Genomic DNA, 20,951 nt, shown 5'->3' on the forward strand with positions numbered 1-20,951 from the left:
TGTTCCTGTCCATTACAAACCTGACTCGAGGCTCCGTCAACTGAGCCCCTACACTCCTTGCGTACATGAAAGGGGCACAGAAAGGATGGGAGGCAGCCTTTCCCTGGAGCCTTGGGCTGCTCCTGCTACCGTCTTACCTGCAGCAGTTCACTCGCTGGCTGCTGACCCTTTTCCTCCATCACCTGGATGATCCTCTCAAGAGAGGAGAGTTTCCTGCAGAGTCCGGCCAGCTGCTCATCCCTTCTCCCTGCAATCTCCTTCTCCACCTCTTCCACATGATTCAGCAGACGCTTTTCTTCTTCTTCTTCTTCCAGGAACTGGCACAGTTGTCTGAACTTCTCCACAGTCTTCAGCCTCTCCGTTTCTGTTAATTTCTGCAAGAAAAGAGGAGGTCTGAGTGAGGAAGATGGTCAGCCTTCAAAACATCAGCAAGAGAATTATGATTTGAATTGAACTGCTTCCACCCTCTCAGCTCACAAGTCCTCAGGCTTCTCCTTGACTGCTTTTCACATAATAAACAACAATGGGAAATAAACTCCATTTAGCTGCATTCAAAGGTGAACTTACCTAATTCGCAATTCTTGGAAAAATATGAAGACCGAAACAGCAATCTTTTGAAATTCACACCTCTGAATTTTTCAAGGTTGACCCAGCCAGGTAATGTTCACAAAAAAAATGTATTTATGAGGGTAAAGCACGTATCAAAATATTTATACGAGAAGGTAGACACCCTAGCATTTGATTCAGAATAATAAATATAACAAACTGATATGGAAAAAGGAGAAATGGGGAGAAGTTGAAATGGGCAGATTTCCCCATCCCTCCTCAGTCCTGACTTGCTTCTTAAAGTGCTTGTTCCCTCAATAGTAACAATAGTGACACTTACAAGGAGGTCTTTGCTTTCCTTGTCCAGGTCTGCTTGATAGGCCAGAATTTCCCCTCTCTCTTTCCTCCAAATCTCCAGGCGGCGACAGATCTCTCCCTGACAAGAAAAGGGAAAACTCAGCTTTGATTGAGACACAAAGAGAGGAGATGAATATTATACTGGCTTCTTGGGTCCAGTGGCCTTGCTATAATAGCAAAATAATTTACTCGAGGAAATAAAAGTACAGAGGTTTTCAACCCTTTTGGGTCCATGGCTCCCTGGACCAACTCCCTTCTTTCTGTGGCACCCCTGTGGGGCTCAGGAGAGGAGTTAGGTCCCCCCTTGCTTGCCGAGCTTGCCTCCCCTCCCCCTTTCTCCAACAGCCTCCCTTGCGGAGTGCTCTCTCAGCCTCCTCTCCTCTCCCCTCTCCTTAGGAGTCCTCCTCTTGGTCTCTGAGCTGCCCCCGCTGCCCCCCAGGGGCCTGGGACTTGCCTGTCCATTCCCAACAGCAAGGGCCCCTCGCCAGTTTGCTTGCTTCCTCTGAGGCCGCCTCAGCTCTTGGCAGCCCACACCCCCTGGCCAGCCCCAGAGGCACCATTCTTGGGGGGAGAACAGCTGGGCAAGCCTTGGGGAGGCAGAGATGGCATCCGAGGAGGGAGGGAAGGAAAGAGGGACAGAGGCCAGTGTCTCCCGCGGCACCCCTGACCATCATTCAAGGCACCTCAGCTGCCACAGCACACTGCTTGAAAACCACTGCAGAACTGGGATGGGAAAGGTTTCTAGTCCAACTAACTGTTCTGGAGAAGAGTAAAGGCAGCCATGCTTGCTCCTTTGTCTTCTCCGAGGAGACTTCCAGCCTGACTTCTCATCTTGAGGCCCCAGGGAGAAGTGGGAAGAGGAGGAGGAGGAGGAAGCATCCCCAGAATAAGTGTGCTCCCCACCAGTAGGTGCTTCCACCCCCCCCACTCCTAAATCTGCTTCTAACAGATACTTGGGGGGGGGGCATCCTGCACCATCTGGTCAATTCCTGGTGTTAGGAGAATTAGAAGGTCTAAGATATAAACCCCCTTTGTGGATCACTGCCTTGCTGTGGCGAAGGGGCTTGAATAACTCAGAGAAGCTATGAACTATGCCGAGCAGGGCACCCAAGATGGACAGGTCATAGTGGAAAGTTTTGACCAAACGTGATCCACCTGGAGGAGGAACCGGCAAGCCACTCCAGTATCCCTGCCAAGAAAACTCCATGGACAAAGACAACAGGCATATAAAAGTTATGACGCTGGAAGATGAGCCCCTCAGGTCGGAAGGCGTCCAACATGCTACTGAGGAAGAGTGGAGGACAAGTACAAGTAGATTCAGAGCTGATGAAGCGGCTGGGCCAAAGCCGAAAGGTCGCTCAGTTGCGGATATGCATGGAAGCGAAAGGAAAGTCCAATGCTGTAAAGAAAAATATTGCATAGGAACCTGGAATGTAAGAACCTGTCAGATAATTGATTTATTGCTCAGATAAGCGTCCGGCACACTTCCCTGCGCAGGCCTCTGCATCCCAAAAGTCCGACATATCTGAGCATAGCAGAGTTTCGACAGCGGCAAGAGGAATGCCTGCAAAACACTCCAGTGCCTTCTTCAGTGTGCTTAAATAAAGTCCACACAGGATCTTAGCAGCTAAAAGCAGTTTTATTTACAGCAGACTATCCATTATCTATCACAGCGAACAGCATCGCGAAAACACGTCCTCTCTCCTCAAAAGCGAAAGTAGAGAGAAAGAACAAAGACTTGAGTCTCTCGGAAATGACGCAGCATTTCCCCCCTCCTCTCAACAGTACGCAGAGCGTACACTCTGAGCTGTTTAACCCTGTAAGCTCAGGTTCTCCTCACACCCCCTCTCGCTCTGCGCTACTGTGGAGAAAGTAAGTACAGACCTTACCCCCAACTCCAAACCACCACAAAACTCCCCATGACGCTGGAAGCTTAAAGGTTTGGTAAATCCATAGGCCAGGTTACTGTGACTGGCACAGTATTTCAGTCGTATCAAACCTGACTGAACACTCTGACACACATTTTGGAAACGTATGTCCAGATGCTTGGTTCTGGCCTTAAATTGCGCAGATTCAGCCAACTTCAAACAAGGTTGATTGTCTTCCCAAACCGTGATGGGCAAGCTACAATCCCCATAGATCTCTTGCACCAAGCATCTATAGAACTCTAGTTCCCGGCACAAATCTGACAGTGCACTGAATTCAGCCTCAGTACAAGACAGCGCAATGAGACTTTGCTTCTGGGACTTCCACCCAACCAGTGACTTCCCAAACTTTACCATCAACCCAGACACAGACTTGCGGTCCTGCGAATTCGCCCAGTCACTGTCCGCATAGCATGTGAGCTTCGCCTCACCTTCAGCTGGCAGCTTAAGACAGAAGTCTTTGGTATGCTGCAGGTATCGTAGTACCCGCTTGATACCGTGCCAAGCACTCACACTGGGCTTTGACGCTTCCCTACTTAGCAGGTTGGTAGCAAAGGCAATGTCTGGTCTGCTCCATTGGGACAGATACAACAGACTACCTAGAGCTGACTGAAAGAGCTCAGCATTCTCAAACTCAGCACTCTCTGCTTGCTGGCTATCTTTCACGAAGTTCGTCTCCATGGGTGTCCGAACTCCTGCACAATCGGACATTCTGAACTTCTCAAGCAACTGCTCAATCTTACCTTTCTGACTGAGCAAGAAGCTACCATCCTCAGTTCTCGCTATCTGGACACCTAGGTAGATCTTTACTGCACCCAGGTTCTTGAGCTGAAACCGTTTCCCAAGCTCTTTGGCAAACTTCTGCACCTGTTTGTCTGCCTTTCCAATATGGATGATGTCATCAACGTAAAACAACACCAGTACCTGTGAGTCTCCTGATCCTCTAAGGAACAGGCAACTGTCAGCAAGACTCTTCCTGAAACCTAGCTTCTCCAAAGCTTCATTCAGGCACAAGTTCCAATTCCTGGCCGACTGCTTCAGGCCGTAAATTGACTTGTGAAGTTTCCACACAGTACCTCGCTCATTGCCCTCAAACCCTGGAGGAGGAAGCATGTACAGATCCTCCTGGAGGTCTGAGTTCAAGTAAGCAACATCCACATCAAAGTGATGCACCAGCAAACCTCTTTGTGCAGCGATGGCCAAGACCAAGCGTAGAGATTCACTCCTACACGTGGGCGCATAAATCTCCGTATAATGCAACCCCCTGCGCTGCGTGAATCCTCTCGCCACTAATCTGGCCTTGTACTGCGGTTCTCCTGTCGCTGTGGGCTTAAGACGGTAAACCCAGCGGCTACCCACTGCCTTTTCACCCACCGGCAACTTCGTGAGGGAGAACACACCTAGAGACTCCATTGAGTTCATCTCCTTCTGCATCGCCTCATGCCATTTCCTGGCTTCTTCTTGAGGCAGTTTCTGGACATCCTCAAAACTCTCGGGTTCACACTGTGCCATTCTGACCCACACACTAGTGACGGCAAACCTTTCAGGAGGTTTCCCCTTGGTCTTCCTCGTTGAACGGCGCAGCACTACTTCAGGAACCCCCTCTGACCCACTAGGGCCAGCCAGAACGTCCTTGGCATCAGAGAGCTCCCCCTCTGACTTACTGCGCCTTCTGGACTTCTCAGCCGAACCTGTGGGGGAAGATGGAGCACTGCGTTGCTCAAACTTCACAGCCTTGGGAGAAGTTCTCCCCTCTGCCTGCACTGGGTCTGGACTCTGAGCCTCAGTAGCAGGTTCAACCTCTTCCTCTCCTTCATCAGCAGAGTCTAGCAGACTCTCTGACAGGATGTCAGGGTTCCCATGTATCCTTGCCCAGCCGCTCTGCTCACAGAATTCAGCACTGTTGCTGAGCAGAATCCTGGACCGATTCCCTGATGGATACGCAAACCTCCACCCCTTGGTCCCTGGCTCATACCCACAAAAAATCATCTTTTGGGACTTGGGTTCACCTTTCTTGCGTTTGGCCTTTGGTATGGGGACCCAAGCCTCACAGCCAAAAACGCGGAAGTAGTGCACTTTCGGTTTCTTGCCATGAAGCAAGAAGTACGGTGTGTCACCTACCACTGAATTGAACGACCTGTTCAGAATAAAATTGGCCGTTCGCCAAGCCTCCCCCCAAAAACACTGTGGGAGCCCGGCATCAAACAAAAGAGCTGCGGACATCTCCCCTAGAGTCCTGTTTCTGCGTTCCGCGATCCCATTCTGTTGGGGACTGTGTGGAGAAGTCAACCTGTGTTGAATCCCCTTTTTGCGGAAGAAACTTTGCAGTGCAGACCCGGTGAACTCCCCACCGCGATTGCTGTGAAAGTTTTGCACCCGTGCGGAAAACTGCAGTTCCACAGCCGCAATCCAGTCTTTGATTAGCGGCGCAGCTTCATCTTTGCGTCGAAGCAAGAAGGTCCAGGAGTTCCTCGTATGGTCATCAATCAGAACCAGCGCAAATTTGGCTCCGCCCAAACTGCTCACAGAAAACGGTCCTGACAAATCTGCATGAATTAATTGAAAAGCCCTAGTGGTCACCCTCTCAGACCTAGGGTATGTGCACGTTTTCACCTTTGCGGACTTGCACGCTCTGCAATCTAGAAACTTAGCACATGATTTCATTTTGCACCCTTGCGTATACTCTGGGATCCTTTTCACTGACCCCCACGATACGTGTGCCATGCGTCTGTGCCAGAGATGTGCACACGCATCATGAACTGGAACATTGGCACACTGCGCTTGAGCCTCCTCCGTGTCATCCGTGTCATCTGGACCTGCAAAAGAAGCATTTATCACAAACAACCTGTCTTTACATTCAACACTGACTAGGTGCTGTCCATTCTTGGAAATAGAACACTTATTGTTCTCAAAACACACTCTGTAGTTCTCAGCAAGAAGTGCACTGACAGACAGCAACGCGCAGGACAGTCCTGGAACAACAAAAGCCTGGATTGAGTCCTGCAAGAAAGAACAAAACAGTGAGCCAGTCTGCGTGAGTAGGTGTCGAGTCCCATCTGCTAAACAGACAGTCTTTCCAGATTTTACAGAGGTGCAGTTCTCCAGGAATCCAGCAGAAGGCACTAGATTATGAGACGCTCCTGAGTCTATCACAAAAGCCAGCACAGCATCCTGTTGACAACTCTTGACTACAGCCATAGAGGCTGCCAAATGTTTACATTCAGTGTCTCTGCCAGCTGCCTTCGGCTTGCCTTTCCCACGCTTTGAAGAAGAGCTCTTTATCTGGTTGCTACGGGAGACGGCCTTCGGCTGTTCCTGTGCCTCCACTGGACATTCTCTCACCAGATGGGAGGGGGAGCCACAGCGATAACAGCGGCGATGCGTAGCAACAGCTCTCACAGCTCCCTCTTCAGCCATTTCTTTGTTCCCTGCACCCCCACCTTTGGGTGCACAGTCTGGGCCTGCACGCTCCCCAGCACTCTGGTTGTAGGCCTCAACATCACACGGCCCCTCGGAGACAAAGCAGCTACTCCCAGCTGTAACTTCAGGAACATGGCCAGCAGCCCCCTCTGGGCTCTCGGCTTCCTGCCTGCTCTCGGCTTTCTCCCGGCCCTGGGCTCCTGCCCAGGGCTCCTCAGCACCTGCCAGGCGGCCTGAGCCGACTCAATGCCCTCCAGGTGGGGCAACAGGATAGCGTCCACGCTTGCTCTCAACATGCAGAGCTCCCTTTGCATTCTCAGCTCTCTATCTTCCAGTAAAGCAGTCTCCCGTTCTGCTCCTCCTTCTTCAGCAGCAACTGGCATGGGTGGGGCCGGCTCCTTCTGGGCTATACTCCAGAACCCTGTGGCCAAAAACCACCCCCTGACTCTTCTAACCCAGATATCCCAGGACTGGGTTGTGAGCTTTTCAAACGGGACATCATAAAAGTCCTGGAGCTCAGCCATCTCCTCCCCCAGTGCTCCCATTGAGGCTTTGAAGTACTCACGCGTACCAGCCAGCTTCAAAGGAGAGGCCTCCAGTGGCTCTTTGCAGCACACAGCATTGCATCCAGCTTCCCTGCTTTTCTTCCAGGCCAAGCCTCAAAACAGGACTTTTTCCTTCCGGCAGCAAAACAACAGCTTCTCAGGTTTTCAGCCTTCCTAAGCACACAGCACATCAAAGCAGGCTTCCTCTAATTGCATTAACTGCCCCCATAACCTGTCAGATAATTGATTTATTGCTCAGATAAGCGTCCGGCACACTTCCCTGCGCAGGCCTCTGCATTCCAAAAGTCCGACATATCTGAGCATAGCAGAGTTTCGACAGCGGCAAGAGGAATGCCTGCAAAACACTCCAGTGCCTTCTTCAGTGTGCTTAAATAAAGTCCACACAGGATCTTAGCAGCTAAAAGCAGTTTTATTTACAGCAGACTATCCATTATCTATCACAGCGAACAGCATCGCGAAAACACGTCCTCTCTCCTCAAAAGCGAAAGTAGAGAGAAAGAACAAAGACTTGAGTCTCTCGGAAATGACGCAGCATTTCCCCCCTCCTCTCAACAGTACGCAGAGCGTACACTCTGAGCTGTTTAACCCTGTAAGCTCAGGTTCTCCTCACAGAACCATGAACCTGGGTAAGTTGGATGTGGTCAAAAAGGAGATGGCAAGAATAAATATTGACATCCTGGGCATCAGTGAACTAAAATGGACGGGAATGGGCAAATTCAGTTCGGATGACCATCATATCTACTACTGTGGGCAAGAATCCTGTGCGTGAGAACACAGCTTGGAATGCTGTGAGCTGAGTGGTAAGCGAAAGCAGAAGGACGCAGAGAAAATGCAGCTTGAATCTGATGGCTGTTATGGATTGTAAATACACTACTTTTGTGCAAATAAAGGGATATTAGGACAGAAGAAACGTGTGGGACTTGTTTACTGCTCTTTCGACACACACCACTGTGTAACTCTGCTAATTGCTTTACGACCACTCCAAAGCCACACTGCATAAACAGAAGCTGCAGAGGCTCGCAGGGAAGCGTGGCTGGGTGCCAAACAATAAAGCAATAAATCTATCGGAACAAATCCCGTAAAAGAAATGGAGTGGCCCTCATAGTCAACAAAAGAGTGGCGAGAGATGTACTGGGATGCAATCTCAAAAATGATAGAATGATCTCGATACGAATCCAAGGCAGACCTTTTAACATCACAGTAATCCAAGTTTATGCACCAACTACTGGGGCTGAAGAAACTGAAATTCACCAATTCTATGAAGACTTACAACACCTTATAGAAGTGACACCAAAGAAGGATGTTCTTCTCATTATAGGGGCTTGGAATGCTAAAGTAGGGAGTCAAGAGATAAAAGGAACAACTGGCAAGTTTGGCCTTGGAGATCAAAACGAAGCAGGGCAAAGGCTAATAGAGTTCTGTCAAGAGAACAAGCTGGTCAGATTCAGATTCAGATTTAGATTTATTACGGCCATTGGCCCATATCAAAAACAATACATCAGAATTTATCCATAAACAATACAATTTAAACAGTTCCAAGTTAAAACACCCTTATAAAACCAATTTTACTTTAGTTAAGTAAACACTATACACAATAAGCTCCCTCTATGTAAACCGCAATTCCGATCCATCAGATTTTGGGGGGTATACGTCTTAGTTCTGGCACTTATTGATGGTTCTTAAGTTTGGCTAAGCTGTCAGAAACATACAGTGATCCATTTCTCCTCTTTTGAAATAAAACATTAATCAGGTATCTAGCGATTGCAAGGGATCTACTTGTATCTTCGTCGTTTAATAAGTATATTATTTGGGCTTCCTGAGGACTGTCAGCAATTCTCGATAAATATGGGGCCAGAAACTTGGACCGTGAAGCCGAATGTAATGGACAACAGAAGATTATATGATATAACGATTCTATAGATCCGCTTTTACAGTCACAGAGGAGTGAGATCTGTCCGTTGGAGAGTCTGTTACCCAACACGTTTGATGGGAAAACATTGAATCTAGCCATTATAAAGGCATACCTGTGCGTCACCACAGATAAGGTAGTTAAGTAAGATGGAAGTTTCGTTGGTGGAGTTAAGCCAAGGTTTATCGGCGAACAGGTGCCTCCACCTGTCGCAATATTAAATTGTAAATCCATCTCCTCTAATTTGTGAGTTATAATTCTTTTGGCCGAAGTTAAATCCAATTTTAATAGTTCGGATGGAGAAAGTCCTAGGGACACAAGTTTCCCATGTATTATTTTTGCCCAGGGGCTAGGGAAGTCATCTCTCCAGAGGCATTGTATCAGGTGGAGATTTGGAAGTTTATGCCATAAAGCCAACCAGTAACAGAGGATGCATTTCCATAATGTGGTTTCTAGAGATGTAACATTTAGTTCCAGTCGTATAGCAGTATTGCTTACACACCTGGGTAATTTTAACAACCTTCTTAAAAGCTGGTTTTGGATTACCTCCAACTGGGTTAGATTAGCAAAGGACCCCCATAATGGGACTGCATAAGCTATTGTTGCAATCACCTTTGCCTTGAAAACTTTTAACACTGATGGAATATGGAAAGCCCCATCTGAAAAGAAAAAACGCAATAGCGCATAGGAAAGGGCTTTAGCTCTGTTTAATACATATGCAACATGGACCTTCCAGCCCATGTTGTGTTGGAGGAAGACTCCCAAGTACTGAAATTTAAAGACTTGGTCAATAGCTTTTCCGTCTATTCTCCAATTATAGGTTTTTCGACTCTTGGTGAAAATTAGAACTTTGGACTTAACATGGTTAATTGTAAGAAAATTTGATTTACAGTAAACATCGAAAATTTTTAATGCCCTCCTAAGGCCGACTCTTGAAAAGGATAGGATCACTGCGTCGTCTGCGTAGAGTAGAAGGGGGCAACGATATTGGGCAAGACGGGGGGCGTGGATCGTTTCTTGAGCCTCTATCAGAGGCGCCCTCATATCACTTATAAATAGATTGAAAAGGGTCGGAGCAAGGATACATCCTTGGCGAACACCTCTATTGATAGTTACTGAGTTTGAGAGGTCGCCTGCCGGAGAGATTCTCACCCGAGCGGCCGATCCGTCATGCAGATTAGTTATTAGCCACAAAAGTCTTTTGTCTATTCCCCATCGGGCTAGTTTTCCCCAAAGCAATCCTCTGGGGATGCTGTCAAAAGCGGCCTTTAAATCAATAAAGGCCACACAAAGTTGGCCTCTATTTGGGGAGGAGTATTTCCGGGCAAGGTGGTATAAAACTAAGATCTGATCAACCGCTGACTGATTCGGTCTAAAACCAGCCTGTTCAGGCCCAATCAGGTTGTTCTCTTCGGCCCACTTAGTAAGCTTAGTTAACAAGAACCGTGCATATATTTTCCCGATTAATGACAATAAACTGATATTCCTGTAATTTCCCGGGTCATCTGTCGAGCCTTTTTTATGAATTGGAACAATAATCGCATCCTTCCATATTCTTGGTACCTTCCCACTGTTGTTTACGGCATCAAAGGTAGCGGCCAAGATTTTCGCCCACCAGTCAGCATGAAGCTTTATAGCTTCTGCCGGGACTAGATCAGGACCGGGGGCTTTTCCGATTTTAAGATTAGAAATAAGTCCGTGGATTTCTTCCGGGTCAGTGGGTGGCCAAAGAGGGAGCTGCTCATAGACTCCATCGATTGTATTAATATTAAGGTCTGGTAAGGCAAAATAATTCCTTAGAAAGGATTCCCAAATTGGGGCAGGAATAACTGTTAAGGGGTATCTTTTAAATTTTCTGTTAACCAACAGCCAGAATTTTCGGGAATTACGGGTACTTGAGGCAGCTATAAGTGCTTGCCAGCGGTTCAATTGCCATTCCTGTTTGGCCTTTTTCTGCACATATTTGTAAGCTGATTTTGCCTGATAGTACTCCTTGGGAAGCGTAATCGCCCCTGAGGATTTGTAATCATTATAAATAGCACAAAGATGTTGTTTGGCTTGTTTGCAATTACGGTTAAACCACGGTGCACCTGTCTTGGGGTGGGCCCAATTTGCCTGGTGGGTTGGGACAGAAAAGAATGATGTGAGGTCATTCAACAGATTGGCAAATAAATTAATAGTTTGGTCGTGATCATATGAAGTTATGCCAAGGGCTGAATAGGTTTGTATGATCTCCTGCTGAAAAAATTCAGAATATTTTTGAGCCTGCGTTACAGACCACTTTATACCCTTCACTCGTAATGCCGTATTAATACCCTCTACCTGGTTTTCTGCATTAGTATCTAATTGAGTTGGATGACCGTGCTCGTCCCCGTGCCAGTCTAGGTCAAACGTAGCAGCAAGTGGAAGGTGATCACTATAGTGAATATTGCCAATCTTAAAAGAGAGAGCTTTCGAAATCAGGTCACTCGAGGCTAAAAGGTAATCTAGCACACTGTTTGATTTTATGCCTAGGTGGGTATACTCCCCCGGTATATCAGGAGGGCAGCAGCCATTCAGGGGTTCTAAGTTTAAGCGAATAGCCATCTGGTAAAGAAGTACTCCAGCCTCGTTTACTTTGGAGTCTTTTGAGGCTCTCCCTAAGGCATGTCTCAAATCATAATTGTCAAGGTATGGAGCAGTCCACCATTTAGCTTTAGTTAAATCAGCCCAATTTGCTGCTATACGTGCGTTGAAGTCACCACCAATTAAGGATTGGCTATTGGCATATTTGACTCGGCATGATATTAAATGATCTTCTAATATTTCCCATCTATCATGCAGTTCAAGGGACGAACCCCCTGGCGGGAGGTAGACATTAGAGATTAGCAGTGATACTTTTCCCCCCGACATCAACCCGGATAAAGCATAAGGGGGAGCAGTCAAAACTAGTGAAAATTTGAAATGCAGCTTCAGTGAGATACCAATTACTAGACCACCTTTCGGCCGTCCTCCTTTCTGGGAGGGATAAGCTGGAAGGGATAATAGGTCGAATCCGTTTATGACAATTTCACCCTCCTCCCAAGTTTCTTGCAATAGAATGATATGAAACGAGTTGATATACGACTGGAATTCTGGGTCACATTTTTTCCTACGCCAGCCAGCTATGTTCCAACAGAGGATCGATATTGGTGGTTTTCTGGATTGTCCGGCTAACCGTCATTTAAATTCTTGTGGGGGGCTCTTATGCGACCAGGACGCTCCCTTAAAGAAGTCCGTTATTTTCCTTTGCTGAAAGTTGTCGTCCTGGTGTGGTGAGTCTTTTGCTCTGGTGCACACCGGTTGTGGGGAGTCTTTTGCTCTAATGCGAGCCGGTTGTGGCACGATCGACTCACGAGGGCCAGAATTTTTGGGAGGCAGAAGAGAGTTAGCATCCTGGTGGGTAGGGATAATATTTGGCGTTTTTAGCTGTCGGGCCCAACTAGGCTCTGAAGAGGCTCCTGCCAAGTCCGCTGGAGCCGTCCTCTTTGGGGATCTAACCGATACACTTGTGATCCTTTGATTTATATGTCCTGCTGGGTCTTCAATCCACTCTGTGGTGACTCTCGACACTGTAGTATCTTCCTCACGTAATTGTTGGATTTTTGGTGGGCAAGAGTGCGCTGGAGAAGCCTGACTTGGAATGGCCACTGCCGTCTCAGGTCGTGGATGGTCTTCGATGTATGTTGAGTCCAAGTCCGGCATGGAGGAATGAAGGGACAACGATTTATCCAGGGGGGTGTTATCCTGAGTTCCATTCTTTGATCGGTTAATCACGGAGGGGACAGATAAGTCTATTAGAAGCAGGGATGAGTTACCAACGTGAAGGGGAGGAGAAGAGTCTGCCTCCAGCAGTGAGACCTTCCCATCCAATGCAGAAGGCACCTTATATGCTGGGTATTGGGGAATTGCTGTTTCCACCTCCATGGGGTATGGCACCGCTAAATTAGAGTGGGTATTATTCGTAGAAACTCCATTGCAGGCAATACTTAGGAGCTGAAGTTTAAGTAAGTCTAGCCTATTTATAATTTCTTGTTGTTCCATCGCAGGTAACTCACCAAAGGAGGCGATAAGCTCTCTTTCCTCCTGGGGTGTCAGAGAGTTATTGGCACAATCGTAGTGTTTAGTTGTAGGAGTGGAGGCATTTTGGGACTGGCCCAGACATGGGGTGTACAGCTCAGCCCTCTTTTGTGGTTCAGGATGGGAGGGTTGTACCGTCTCCTTGATTAATCCCTCCGATAGGAGGGGTCTAATTATGGAATCCATGAAGACTCTCGTTGGAAAAATGCCAAGACTATTCAAAAACACTTTTTGCTTAATAATAAGAGAGGGGATTTTTGCAGAGTGGAAAGCCAGCATCATTCTCTGATATCTGTTCTGTTGGATTAAGGGAAGCACAGCACAAAGATCTATTTGTGATGTCTCAAGTTTTAGAAGCCATCTGAGGTGCTCTTTAGTCCCATGTAGCGTTGCCCAACTTGGGTCCCTTTCCCGGAAGGTTAGGGAAATCTTCCTTGGCTGTAGAGTCAGGGATTGGCGTTTCAGTGAGGGGTTGAGATTATATTTGCAGTTCTTCATACGATCAGTGTTTGGTGGCGCTTTCTGCCGGCACAATGGAACATCTACTGCCCCATCTTGGGCTGTCTGAACCGGCTGGTCATCCAGTTTTTGCTGAAGGCTGTGCAGCTGAGAGGATAGGCCATCAATTCTCTTAAATATACAGTTTAGAGTTCTAATTATTAGATGGAGTTGCTCACAACCTGTGCAGTCCGCAGATTCGGCCACCAACACCTCCTTCGGATAGGGACCATCCCCATTTGTGTTACCATTGGCTTTTCCAATTTGTAGCGTCTCAGGGGCCTCATCTTTTGATGTTGTTTCAAGGGCCGTTAGAGGATCGAAACGATTTTGAATTGCTATTGAGTAGATACATTCCTCGGGGCCTCTCCCACCTTTAGGTAAACCCTTCCTTAATTGCTTAGGCCTCGGAGAGGATAATGCCTCGTCAGGGTCTCTTGGGCGTTTTCCATGGCCCATAAATCAATTTTGCAGGGGAACCGTCGTGAGCACTGTGCTGGGGAGCTCCTTAAATCCTTTAGTCTTCCTCACAGGAATACTACCACTTCCAGGAGAGTGGTGCTGTAAAATTACTCACAGTAAGGCAGCCAGTTCAAGCCTCTTCCTTCCCCTCTTCCTTGTTCCTAGGATTTTGAAACAGCCCGGTTCCAGCAGTCGGGCAAACTTCACTTCGCAATATGCAGTAAGCTAAAAGCTCAAAGGAAATAGCTGGTTGACAGGGCAGAGGATTTATGCCCAGGAAAACTTTTCACTTATCTCTCCCAGTTAGGGAGGCGGCGGCAGCCGTGGCGGCGAATCCGGGGGGGTCGGAACAACCCAGATAAAACAAAATAACACAAGTGGAGCGATATTAAAAGACAGCCAGCACAGCCAGCAGATCATTAAAACTCTCGGATAAAAAACAAAGGAGGATAAAACCGCTTAAAACCACGTAAAACTTTGATGAGGGTAAACGAAATTACTTGGTAACTACCTTCGTCGCCATGTTGGAGGAGGAGCCCAGAACAAGCTGGTCATCACAAACACGCTTTTCCAACAACAGAAGAGACGACTCTACACATGGACATCACCAGATGGGCAGCATCGAAATCAGATTGATTATATTCTCTGCAGCCAAAGATGGAGAAGCTCTATACAGTCAGCAAAAACAAGACCTGGAGCTGACTGTGGCTCAGATCATCAGCTTCTTATAGCAAAATTCAAGCTTAAACTGAAGAAAGTAGGAAAAACCACTGGGCCGGTAAGATACACCCCAGGTAGTGTGGTTGCTGACCTTGAGCCAGACATCCTGGAGAGTTAAGTCAAATGGGCCTTAGAAAGCACTGCAAATAACAAGGCCAGTGGAAGTGATGATATTCCAGCTGAACTATTGAAAAGTTTAAAAGATGATGCTGTTAAGGTGCTACACTCAAATTTGGAAAACTCAGCAGTGGCCAGAGGATTGGAGAAGATCAGTCTACATCCCAATCCCAAAGAAGGGCAGTGCCAAAGAATGCTCCAACTACTGCAGAAGTGCACTCATTTCACACGCTAGCAAGGTTATGCTTAAAATTCTACAAGGCAGGCTTAAGCAGTATGTGGACCGAGAACTCCCAGAAGTGCAACCCGGATTTCGAAGGGGCAGAGGAACCAGAGACCAAATTGCAAACATGCGCTGGATTATGGAGAAAGCTAGAGAGTTTCAGAAAGACATCTACTTCTGCCTCATTGACTATGCAAAAGCCTTTGACTGTGTCGACCACAGCAAACTATGGCAAGTTCTTAAAGAAATGGGAGTGCCTGATCACCTCATCTGTCTCCTGAGAAATCTCTATGTGGGACAAGAAGCTACAGTTAGAACTGGGTATGGAACAACTGACTGGTTCAAAATTGGGAAAGGAGTACCGCAAGGCTGTATATTGTCTCCCTGCTTATTTAACTTGTATGCAGAATTCATCATGCGAAAGGCTGGGCTGGATGAATCCCAAGCTCGCCGGAAGAAATATCAGCAACCTCAGATATGCAGATGACACAACCTTGATAGCAGGAAGTGAGGAGGCTGACATAGAATATAATAGTTCCATACAATCAGAGAGGTAGCTGATGTTTAGTTGGTCTGTTCTACTCGACTAATTAGAGTTATCGAGCTGCTGATACTATAAGCAGAACAACTAGGCTGGGAAAGAATAACATCAATTGCCATCAATGGAGGCTAGTATTAGGCTTGGGATTGCTACCGTGGAGGGGCGAGGGAGGTATGGCGGTGGGGGCAGATGTTATAGGCGAAGGGGATTGAGATACGGATATGCTCATACCCCTTCCAATCTGCGCCCCATCCCGAGGGACGAGGGTAGGGTGAGCAAGGATTACTCACCTCCGTCACTGGTGTTGTGCAATGCCAGGTCTATAGGCAACAAAACCGCCACCCTGCGAGATTTCTTTACCTCGCAGGGGGTTGACCTGGCTTGTGTGACGAAGACCTGGGTGCACGAAGGGGAAACAGTTACCTTACGAGAGATGGCGCCCCCGGGTTTCTCCGTCCTCCACCAGTCGCGGACTGTGGGCCGGGGGGGGGGGTGGCATTACTAATCCGGGAAGATTGTTCTTTCAGGGATCTACCATCGCCATCGATCCCCGGCATTGAATGTGTTGGCCTAGTGTGGGGCTCCGAGGAGAGCTTGGCTGTCTGGCTGGTGTACCAGCCACCTAGCACACCAGCAGCCACCCTGTCAGGCCTACTGGAGGCGGTGGCCGGCTGGGCCTTGGAGTTCCCTAATCTATTGGTATTGGGGGACTTCAACATCCATGCTGATGCCACTCCCTCCTCACAGGCTCTGGACCTGGTGTCTTCCATGGCGACACTAGGGCTCTCCCAGTTTGTTTCGGGCCCCACACATCAAGCAGGCCACACACTGGATTTGATCTTTGGCGTAGGTATAGATGTGATCATGTCTCCTTCGATGAAGGTGCCATGGTCTGATCACTACGCTCTGAAAGCCAAGATTGACTTTCCACCCCCACCCTGCTTCGGTGGCGAGCCGATTTGGGCTCGCCCGCAGAGGCTGATGGACCCTGATAGATTCCGCCAAGCCTTGCGGGACCTTGCTCCCCCTGGCTCCGATCTGGTGGAACGCTCTGTCACAAGAGACTAGGGCCCTGCGGGACTTGACATCTTTCCACCAGGCCTTTGGTCAGGGCACAGCCTGACTCCCTCCTTTGGCAATCTTCTCAGAATCTCTAGCCCAATGGTTGCCATCAATTTGACTTGAATTAATTTTATAATGAATGATTTTAGAACGTTGTACTATTTTATTACTGTTAGCCGCCCTGAGCCCGGCTCCGGCTGGGGAGGGTGGGATATAAAAAAAAAATTATTATTATTATTATTATTATTATTATTATTATTATTATTAAGAGAGTCGGTGGAAGAAGATTGGAAGAAATTTAAAGACTATTTACAGAAATATTGTAAAATTAATGAATGTTAGAATGATGTCAGAATGAAGTTAAGTGGTTTTAGCAGCAATGATATAAAGATGTATGTAAAAATGGATTGTTAACAGGTGAGAATCTAAACCTATAATATATTAAGTTAAAGGATTAAGATAAAAACAAAGAGGGAAAGGAATTGCTGAATTAATTAACTGAACTGGAATACAAAAAAAGGGAGTCGTGAGGAGGTCAGGGAAACAAGTAAATGAAATGTAAGGCATGGAAAGAATGATTTTTTTTAAGTCTTTTTAATTTTTTCTGTATTTTGTATTTTGTATTTTTTCTATTTTTCTTTTTTTTATATATGTAACTTTTCTTTTTTTTTGAAACCTTAATAAATATCATTAAAATATTATTATTATTATTATTATTATTATTATTATTATTATTATTTATTATTATTATTATTATTATTATGTAGAAGCATGTTGAAATCTGCAGAATCGGCACAAAGTTCAGCGGCAGTAAATCAGAAAGAGGGGCAGTCCTTAAACAGCTGAAGAGAATGGGATAAACCTCAGCTGAGCATCCAAGTATTAACATCCTTACGGTAAGGACCTTACCCAACCCTAGTCACATGTAAACACCATTTTAAAGTATGGCTTGATGAGCTAAAAGATGAATAGGAGTACCCATTCAGAAGCACATCATATTGGAAACAATGCAGTTCAGTACTAACACTCAGATATGCACCAGCTTTATTCCCAGTTCGTGATCCAGCAAGAGACAAACATACAAGAGCTGATTTACATGTATTTTTCTTCTTTGCTGGATTGGGGCATAAGCACTGAGCCCTATCTTTGTTCTTACCTTTATTCAAACGGTTCAAGGCTTCTTCAATGGAAAGTCGGTCATCTTTTGTCTCTTCTGGTTTGTTTACTACCAGTAGCCAGCAAAGCTTGTTCTGGCACCTTAGAATTCTTGTGTCTCTTCATAACAGTTTGGGGAATTAAAAATTGGTTTGTTCTGGGGGCGCTGAAGCTGTGTTCTGGGTTGAAAACCCAGTGAGACCACTGGGCCATCGAGTTCTGTATGGTCTGCCATAGCCAGCAGCTGCTCTCCAGGATTTCAGAGAGCAGGTTTTCAGAGCTCTGTTTCCCATGAATGGATTGAAACTGCCGCTTTTTGCATAATGTGGCTCTCCCAGTGGGCCACCCATAGCCATTTCCTGTATAGCGTTCTACATCCCATGTAGTCCTGCTTCTTCCAGCTCAATTCAGTTCATTCTGCAACTGTGCAAGTTAGGCCGCATCTGCTTTATACATTCAAAGCACCATCATGCCACTTGACATTCTAACAGTTGCATCTTTGTATTCAATCCCTTCAGCACGTTGGACAGCAGTCTCTCAAGGCTCAGCCACAGTTACCTTGTGCCCCATGCTTCCTAGGCACAGGTCCGTGCTTTAAAGGCACTGTGTCCGAGTGTTTCGTTGTCCCAGGGCTTTCTAATTTTGACTCATTTTCAGCATCCCTTTCCAGGGCAGCTTTATTTATTTCATGTCTTTAAGGAGTCCTCTGTGCGTGGCAAAGGCTTGTTGCTGGGACAATAGGAGGCTGCCTTATACTGAGTCCCACTATGGCTCTATCTAGCTCAGTGTTGTCCACAATGGATGGCAAAAACTCTCCAGGGTTTCAGACAGAGGACATTCTACCTGGAGATACAACAGATTGAACCTGGAAGCTTCTGCATGTAAGCAGCTGCTTTACCACTAAGCTATGGCCCTTCTCCCATTGCTTCTGCCCTGAATGAACTGCAAGCCTGTCCTACAGTTCTCCCAAAACTCTCTTTTGTGGCTACATTCTGCAGGAGGTAATTGGTTGCAGAAGTTGAGCTGTCTGCAAAAGTGACTGAATCAGTGAGAAGGCTGATCTGTAATGAAATGCTGACTTTCAGGCATCTCTTGAAGACCTTTTTTCATGCCAACAGGTCTGTGCTATCATTTAAACATTTCTTGAGCACCCAGACATTTTAATTCTTTTGACTGATTTTAATGTCCACCGTCCACCCGCTTTTGTACATTGCTGTATTTTATGACATGCCCTAGCTTCTGAGAAGCCTTTCACTCAAACCAGTTAGACATGACATGAATTAGTAGTTTTATCCACCCGGCATGTATGGAACAGACCCTGACGAATCAAATGACAACGCATAATTAATCCCCCAGCTGAACTGAACAAGGAGCAGCAGCTGGGGTAGAACATGCAAACAAGAAATTATTAGTTCAAGGTACAGAAGCCCCAGAACACCCCAGCCACATGGAGTTGAGATAGCAATTCCAGATTAAATGGCTTGCATCTGAGACATTTGTTCCTTCCTTTTTTCCAAGACAGGTGATGTTCCTACGAATACATTGGAAATTTTGAAAGGACCGTGGGCATTTTTCCTCTGCAGCTGAAGATTCAAAGCTATCTGAAGAAGGGAAAATACCAAGTCTTGCTCAGCGGGAGATGCCTTATTTCCTTTGAAGATATAATCTGATGAGAATTTTAGGCTGCCGGGGGTGGGGCAAAATCTGAGGATGGGGAAAATGATATCACTGGCAGTCACATGGGAGGCTGCTGAAAATGCACATGGAGAAACAATGGGTCCTTGTACTGAGGGGACTGTTTGACCTGCAGAAGGAAGCCAGTTGTTGAAATGGAACATGGATCTGAGAAGGAGCTTAGAGGGAGATTTCTGTCAGTATCTTCATCAGCTCACAGGCAGAGGTACCTGGCCTCCCCCGAGGCAATTGAGCGAGATACTGTTTTACCGTCCGTCTGCAACCTCCGGCAGGCTAGGTAAACAAACCGGCGATCCTCCTCAAACGTGAGCAGGACACACCCTCCTCCTTCTCTCCCTCCCTGCACTCCCCCAGGGAGGGGAAGAAAGACAGACAGGAGTCCTTTCTACATGTTTTATTCCTGTCACTCAACAGTACATAGAAATGTGACTGCTCCCTTCAGACTCCATCAGAAGAGTCACAACTCCTCCCCTGTACTTCCAGTACAGGTCAGATGACACTCTGAGCTAACATCCGGTGCTCAGTACAGAGAATAGGCTCCACCTTTTCTCCAACAGTACATCTGCACTGTTTTGCATTCCAGCCATCTGGAGCTGGCTTTTGCCTTGGTGCTTTTTCCTGACATCCTCCCCCAAAAGCATCAATTGGCAAAACATGATCCAGAGAAGAGAACAAACAGTTGTTATACATATAACAGTCCCCTGTTGTTTCAGTTCCACCCTTGGAACTCCCCACCACTGGTTTCACCAGTGTACCTCTCTGGTTGTCTGGCTTCCAAGGAATGAGTGCTTCTGCATTACCTTGGCTAGCTACTCTCTGTTGTGTCTTTGTCTCTGACTTAGACACTGCTTCAACCTGCTTTGAGTTGTTAACAATAGCAACACATGCAACAGCTAAGTTGGCAAACTCTTTTGAGTACCTCTTTGGTGGTACACCCTTTGTAACTCTCTCAGACCTGCGTATGAGGTTCTGATCCTCTGTGCTCACTGGTTCAACCTTTGGACTCTGTTGAGAACCAGTAGCAATCAGTGGTTCTTCCTTTACCTGTGAAGGTCTATCCATTGTGTGAGATTTTCTCTCAATGACTGTTACAACTGAACTCTCTGAGCTATCACTGTCATCGTCAGTACCACTGTAATCTGTGACATCAGAAAAATCATCAACATCTGAATCGCCACCTGTGGGAAATTTCTGTACTATCCGCTCTTGCTTTGGAGCACTCTCTAGAAACTTTGTGAGAATCACCTGACCAGATTCAGACAAAATTACTCTGTAGAGACCCTTTTCATATCCCACAAAAATGCCTCTGGCATTCTTTACTCCACCTGGAGCTTCTGTTCTCACATGAGACCCGAAAACCTTAAAATAGGCAACAGAAGGCTTTCTATTGAACAGCTTCTCAAAAGGAGAACATCCCAACTCTGTTGAGACCTTTCTCAACCACACATGAAGATAGGACGCTAGCGATTCGGCCCAATATTCATGTGGCAAATGTGAACTCAGCAATTGCGCATTCATCCCCTTTTGCAATTCTTTGTTCACTCTAACACAGACCCCCCTGTTCCACGCTTGTTGCGAAACTGCCACTTTGTGGTCTATCCCTTTTCCATCCAGGAACTTCTGAAACTTCTGTAACAGAAAAACTTGTTTGTCATCT

At 46.7% G+C, this 20,951-nt stretch overlaps 1 long non-coding RNA gene across 1 annotated transcript in view; it reads right to left on the bottom strand.

Moving 5' to 3' along the window:
• Positions 1-296: 296 nt before the first annotated feature.
• Positions 297-20,951, bottom strand: part of LOC308467808 — a 921,448-nt gene continuing 900,793 nt past the window's right edge. Inside the window, exons 2-3 of the long non-coding RNA XR_013981302.1 lie at positions 887-982; positions 297-374 (exon numbers count right to left, since the gene is read on the bottom strand). This is a non-coding gene — a long non-coding RNA (uncharacterized lncRNA). The remainder of the gene's footprint in view (positions 375-886; positions 983-20,951) is intronic.

The sequence above is a fragment of the Podarcis pityusensis genome (assembly GCF_964106645.2).
Source record: "Podarcis pityusensis genome assembly, chromosome: W".
NCBI classification, from domain to species: Eukaryota; Metazoa; Chordata; class Lepidosauria; order Squamata; family Lacertidae; genus Podarcis; species Podarcis pityusensis.